Raw genomic sequence first — 6000 nt, 5'->3', positions numbered from 1 at the left:
CTGTATCCAACCATAAATCTGAGATATTTCCCATAATATTCAGATTCGCAAAAGAGAAATAATCCCGTAGATCCAGCGTTAGAAAGAAAAGCAAGCCAAAGTTATAAAAGATTAGAAAAGAGTATCGAAGTATAATGTAGAAGCCCCTTTTTCTAAACCAAAAGCTAGAAAATCAATTCATGATAGAGTTCAGGGTTTAGACAAGAACTTATTTGGTACTTATAGAGAGAGTAAAGTTACGGACGACGAAGAAGACGGTGTTATTAAACAATTTAACTCAAGTGCTGCACTTAAACAAGTACTATCTATAAAACCGATCCGATTAAGAGGATCATTATTAAAACCAAGAAACTTAAATCAAGAAAATTTCAAAATGTCCACAATGGCCCAAGAGACCGCATCTCAAGAAGGCCCTTTTCTTAAACCCGACTCTCGCGCATCGAGATCCTACTCTTACAAAGCCAAGCGACGCTGCTCATGAATTAGAATTAGCCGAATCAGTAAAAAGTTTATCGACCGAGTTGTTGACTAACTCGAATTTATCTAAATCCCTTAATTTAGAAAACCCAACAAAACCTTTTTCAAAAGTGAAAACCCTGACAAGAAAAAGACTAATAAACGTAGTGAAATCTCTAAATATTAAAATGTCAAGTAAATGTTTTTTGATATACGCATTAAGATATAAAATTAAAGTTAAAATTAGTTTTCCCAAAAAATGATATATTAATGCGTATATCAAAAAACATTTACTTGACATTTTAATATTTAGAGATTTCACTACGTTTATTAGTCTTTTTCTTGCCAAGGTTTTCACTTTTGAAAAAAGTTTTTTCGGGAGATTCCACATCTTTTACAAAGCATATTCTTCTTGCTATTGCACTTCATTAAATCTTGATCTATTCGATAGACAACAAGCTATTATTGGTTCAGACATTGATCGCATCGCGCATATAATCGTATAGCAATATATGCATATATACGTATAACATTACATGCATATTATAATCGCGTGTCGCCGAGTAGCAGACGAATGTCGGTAAAGTAGATTAACTACTGTAACCACTGGTGTATAATACCAAATATACTCACCGGAAGTCACGTGACCGGAGGAGACGAAAAATATCGGGAAAGGATGGAAACTCTGAACGAAATTAAATATACCGAGCAAATTTTCAACTTAAGTTAATAACTTATTCTTGAATGAATCTTTTATACATGAAAAATTAGGATAATATATTTAAGTAGATACCAACAGATTGCGCATACGCGCAATAATAATGATTTAAATGCAATCGAGATTTTTTTAAGGTTAGGAACACCTAGTTTCAAAGTATAGAGGGTCGCGCCGTCAACAAATCGTACTTCGTACTTTTTCTTGACAAAGCGGCGCTATCGCGCCCCTTGATTAGTCGAAGGCCTGTCGGAAAAGATTGAAAGGACTGAAATTAAATGTGCAAATTGCATTGAAAGCAAAATGGCCAATGTACCGTTTGAAAATAATATAACAAAAACTACCTAAATCTTAGAACTCATTCATATTGACTTGAACGGCCCACATAACACAACTGGTTATAGTGGAGAAAAATATTTTGTAACATTTGTTGATGAGTACAGTAAATGTACTAGAATATTTTGCATTTAAACTAAATCAGAAACTGCCAATTGTCTAAAAGAATTCGTAAATTTAGTACAAAATAAATTCAAAAGGTAAAAAGGTTGCAATGTGATAAAGGTAAAGAATATTTAAACCGTGAGATATATGATTTTGTAAAGTCTAAGGGAATAGAACTAGTAACATGTCCACCGTACGTCCATGAACTGAATGGAGTAACGAAAAGATACAATAGGTCAGCTATGGATATAGGTAGATGCTTTATGCGAGAAGCAAAAATACACAGGCGATATTGGCCAGAGATTATGAAAATTGTTGCTTATCTGAAAAATCGTACATGCTCCGGACGTAACCGAAGGCTGCTAGGGATAAGAGCAAGTGCGACGTATTTATTCTTTATCAATAATATATTCTACCTATTAGTAGTTTTAGCGAACGTTTCTCTGTCATTTGGCTCTCATATGCGCGAATCGACAAGGCGATTCGTGGCTTCAGGCCAATACGGTTAGGATTGATTATATAATCATTCCTAGACTGCCATGACCCCCTCTAGGAGTTTTACTCCGCGGATTTTGAGGGTCACTTTCAGTGCGGAGAGGCTAAAGAGCCGATCTGTAACTGCCAGGCCAGAGAGTCGAGTGGCGGGAGGCGTTCGCGTGTGCACATGGCTGCGTGTGTATAGCTATGAATATAGAGGAGCGCGCGCACTGCTTCGAGTCCCTTCTCGGCGAAAACTTGTGAGAGAAGGTCACACAAGGACCTGATCGTTAGGAGATTTTAATAAAGTCATAATATCTGTTCAACAATGATTTCACAGTATATTTTTAAACCTTAATGTAGTCTTGTCCCATACAGTACAATTGCCAATACAGCGGAGAACAAAACTCCTTATGAAATATTTTTTGGTAACAAACCTAACGTAGAAAATTTGAAAATTTATGGAAGTCGAGTCTTTGTAAGAGTTCCAGAAGTGTTGCGAAAAAGCAAATGAGATGATAAAGCCCAATTAGGACATAACCTACGTACCAGTAGGTTATGTAGAAAATGGCTATAAAGTTCTAGTCAACGGCAGAGTTATTCATGCTAGATATGTACAAGTAGTTGGGACTTGATTGAAGGGCGCGAGAGTGACAGCACGTGTCTCGAGCGAGACCGACAGTTTCGATAGTTTTGAGTGGGAAGAAGGTGAGAAAAAATAAAAAGCAAGCAAAAAAGGAGGAAAGATAAAGTGTAAGAAGAAGTGTGTGAAAGAAGCAAGAAGAAAAAGTGAATAGGAAAAGAAAAAGAGAGGAAGAACAGGAAAGAGGGCACAAAAGGTTAGAAAGCCACGAGTGTCAATGGCGGACGGTAAACCGAAAGGAGCGGGAAACAGCGGAGAGAAGAGTGCGTCGAGCAAAGATAAGGAGGAGAAGAAAAAAGTATTAACAAGGCAGTCAACTTTAGAAGGCTTAGTAGGAGGAAGAAAAGTGACGTTCAAAGACGAGGCGGAAGTGAAGAAAGTGTGGGATGAATTAGGAGCAATGAAAGAACAGAACAAGAAAATGAAGGAGAAAATCGCGAAAGAAGGAAAGGAAAGAGATATAGAGATGAGGAAAATAGAAAGTGTAGTGAGAGAGCTGAAAGAAGAATTGAAAAGTGGAAAGGAAAAGATGGAGGCCATGGAAGAGAAGGTGGAAAGTTTGGAGAGCACGGTAGCGGAGCTGAACGAGAGGCTAACGGCGGCAACGGAGACATCAGCCGAGACGGGAGAGGAGCGGTTCGACGCCGGAGCAACAGAGGGCGCGAGCGGCTCCACTTGGAGCTTAAGGAGCGGGACGAGCATGAGGGCAGCGGTGCGTCAGATGCGTTCTCAGGGAGAGAGGTGAGTTTGATGAAGAAGATGTTATATGATAAGGATAGGGCGGAAAGAGCGTGCAACATCGTAGTGAAAGGATTGGCAGAGCACATGATAGAATTAGAAAGGTTGATAGGAAAGAAAGATGAGGTGAAGGATTGGGTAGCAAAATTAATAGAGGAAAAATTAGGAACAGAAGTAAAGGTAGAGACAGCGAGAATAGGAGGAGGGAGAAGTAGGGTAGAGAGAGTCGTAATTGCTAAATTAAGAAGCGAAGAGGAGAAGAGAAAAGTGATGAAGAATAAGAGCAAGCTAAGAGGGACGAACATTTATATAGAGCATGATTTAAGTTACGAGGAAAGGAGAAAGCAGGAGGAAATTAAGAGATGGTGCATGGAAAAGAAAAGGAAGGGATGGAATATAAGAATAGGAATAGGTAGGGTAGCAATCGACGGGCAGTGGATAAGGTGGGAGGAAGAAGATAGATTAAAAGAGATAGAAGCTGAAGACAACAAAAGACAGGAGAAAGTAACAAAGCAATTAGAGTGGATGAGGGAAAATAGAAAGGAAAATAGGTCGGTGGTAACAGAAGGAGAAATAGGAGGAGAAAAAGTGGACGGAGATGAAAATTTCGAGTAGGCCAGAAATGGAGATCGGAACAGGAGAGGAAGGTAGGAAGAAGAGAAAAAATTTTTACAAGTAAGCAGAAAGAAAATAAAGGGAAGGAAAAATGGAAAAAAAGGGAAGAGGAGAAGAGTAAGGGAGGGACAGGGGAGGCAAACACAAAGAAGCTACTGTTCTGGAATATTGCAGGGTTATGGAATAAGGACATGGATTTTTGGAGATACATCAAAGGGAAAGACTTCGTAAGCCTATCAGAAACATGGGTGGAAAGAAAAGATATAGATAAAGTAAGAGATTTATTACCAAAGGAGTTCGAATGGGAAATAGTAGAGGCAAAGAGGACACAAAAAAGAGGAAGAGCAGCAGGGGGTTTTATTATAGGAATCAAGAGAAACTGGAGCAAGGAGGAGATAGTAATAGCGGAGGAAATAACAGAAGGCTTAATTAAAACAGAAATCAGGGAACAAAAGGAGATAGTAAAAATTTGGTCAGTATATAACCAGAAGAACACGGATAAAATAATACAAAAATTGGAAGAGATAGAAATAAAGGAAGAGGGGAAAGTGATAATAGGAGGAGATTTTAACATGAGAATAGGGGAAAAAGGGGGCTACATAGACATAGAAAACGGTGAAACGAGACATAGGAAAAGCAAAGACAAAAAGTGTAGCAATGAATGGGAGAAAGTAGTGGATTTATGCGAAGAAAAAGGTTGGAAAATTCTAAATGGAAATAAAGAAGGGGACGAAGAAGGAGAATACACTTTTATAGGAGGTAGGGGAGGTACGGTCATCGACTACATAATAGTAAATGAGGAGGTTTGGGAAGAGGAGTCAAGGTTTGAAATTCAGGAGAGCATAGATTCAGACCACGCACCACTAGTTTTAGAATATAGGAATGAAGGTCAAAAGTCAAAAGAGGAAGTAAAAGAAAAAGGAAAAACAAGGAAAGTATTGATATGGGAGGAAGAAGCGGTGGAAAAATACAAGGAAAAAACAAAAGAGCTGTGCAGAGAGATAGAAGAAAAGGAGGCAGATAGCATTGAAACAAGATGGAAAGACACAAAGGAAATAATAAAGAAAGCGTGGATTGTAGAAGAAAGAAGGGTAAAAGAAAGAAAACTAGGCTACAGGAGATGGTGGAATAGGGACTGCTCAAGAATGAAAAGGATAGCAAAGAAAGAGTATAAGAAGGGGAAAAAAGGGGAGAGTAATAATGCAAAGTATAGGCTAGCTAGAATAAAATGGAGAAGGAAATGCAGGGAAAGAGAAAAAATTTGGAAAGAAGAACAAATGAAAGAATTAGAGAACATAAAAAGGGAAAGTCAGGTTTGGGATTACATAGGAAAATTTAGGAAAAAGAAAACAAAGAAAGGGATTAAAAATGAAATCTCAGAAGAAAAATGGAAAACACACTTTAAAAAACTACTACAGGGATCTGGGACAAAAAAGGTAGGAGAAAAAAGGGAAATGATAGCAGAAATAAAGAGGGAGAAGGTATTACGGCAGACGAAATTTTGCAAGCGTGGAAAGGCATAAAGAGGAGGAAAGCGCCGGGATGGGATGAAATCCCAAATGAAGCATGGATACACGGTAGTCAGGAAATAAAGGAAAAGCTGGTAGCAATAATAGGAAAAATATGGGACGGTGGGGAGATCCCAGAGGACTGGAAAACGGGGGTCATAGTACAGATATATAAAAAAGGAAACGTAAACGAACCTAGCAATTACAGAGGAATAACATTGTTGCCGACGGCGTATAAAATCTATGCAGAAGTGCTAAGGAAAAGACTAGTAAAGGAAGTAGAAGAAAAAGGGTTATTGTCAGAAAGTCAAGCAGGGTTTAGGGAAAACAGATCGACAATAGATAACATTTTCACACTGGACCATTTGATAAAGAAAAGTAAAAGAAATAAAAATAAAATATACGCG

Source organism: Nasonia vitripennis (assembly GCF_009193385.2).
Source record: "Nasonia vitripennis strain AsymCx chromosome 2 unlocalized genomic scaffold, Nvit_psr_1.1 chr2_random0002, whole genome shotgun sequence".
In the NCBI taxonomy this organism is placed as follows: Eukaryota; Metazoa; Arthropoda; class Insecta; order Hymenoptera; family Pteromalidae; genus Nasonia; species Nasonia vitripennis.
The sequence above is the reverse complement of the archived record's forward strand: the minus strand, read 5'-3'. Positions refer to the sequence as shown.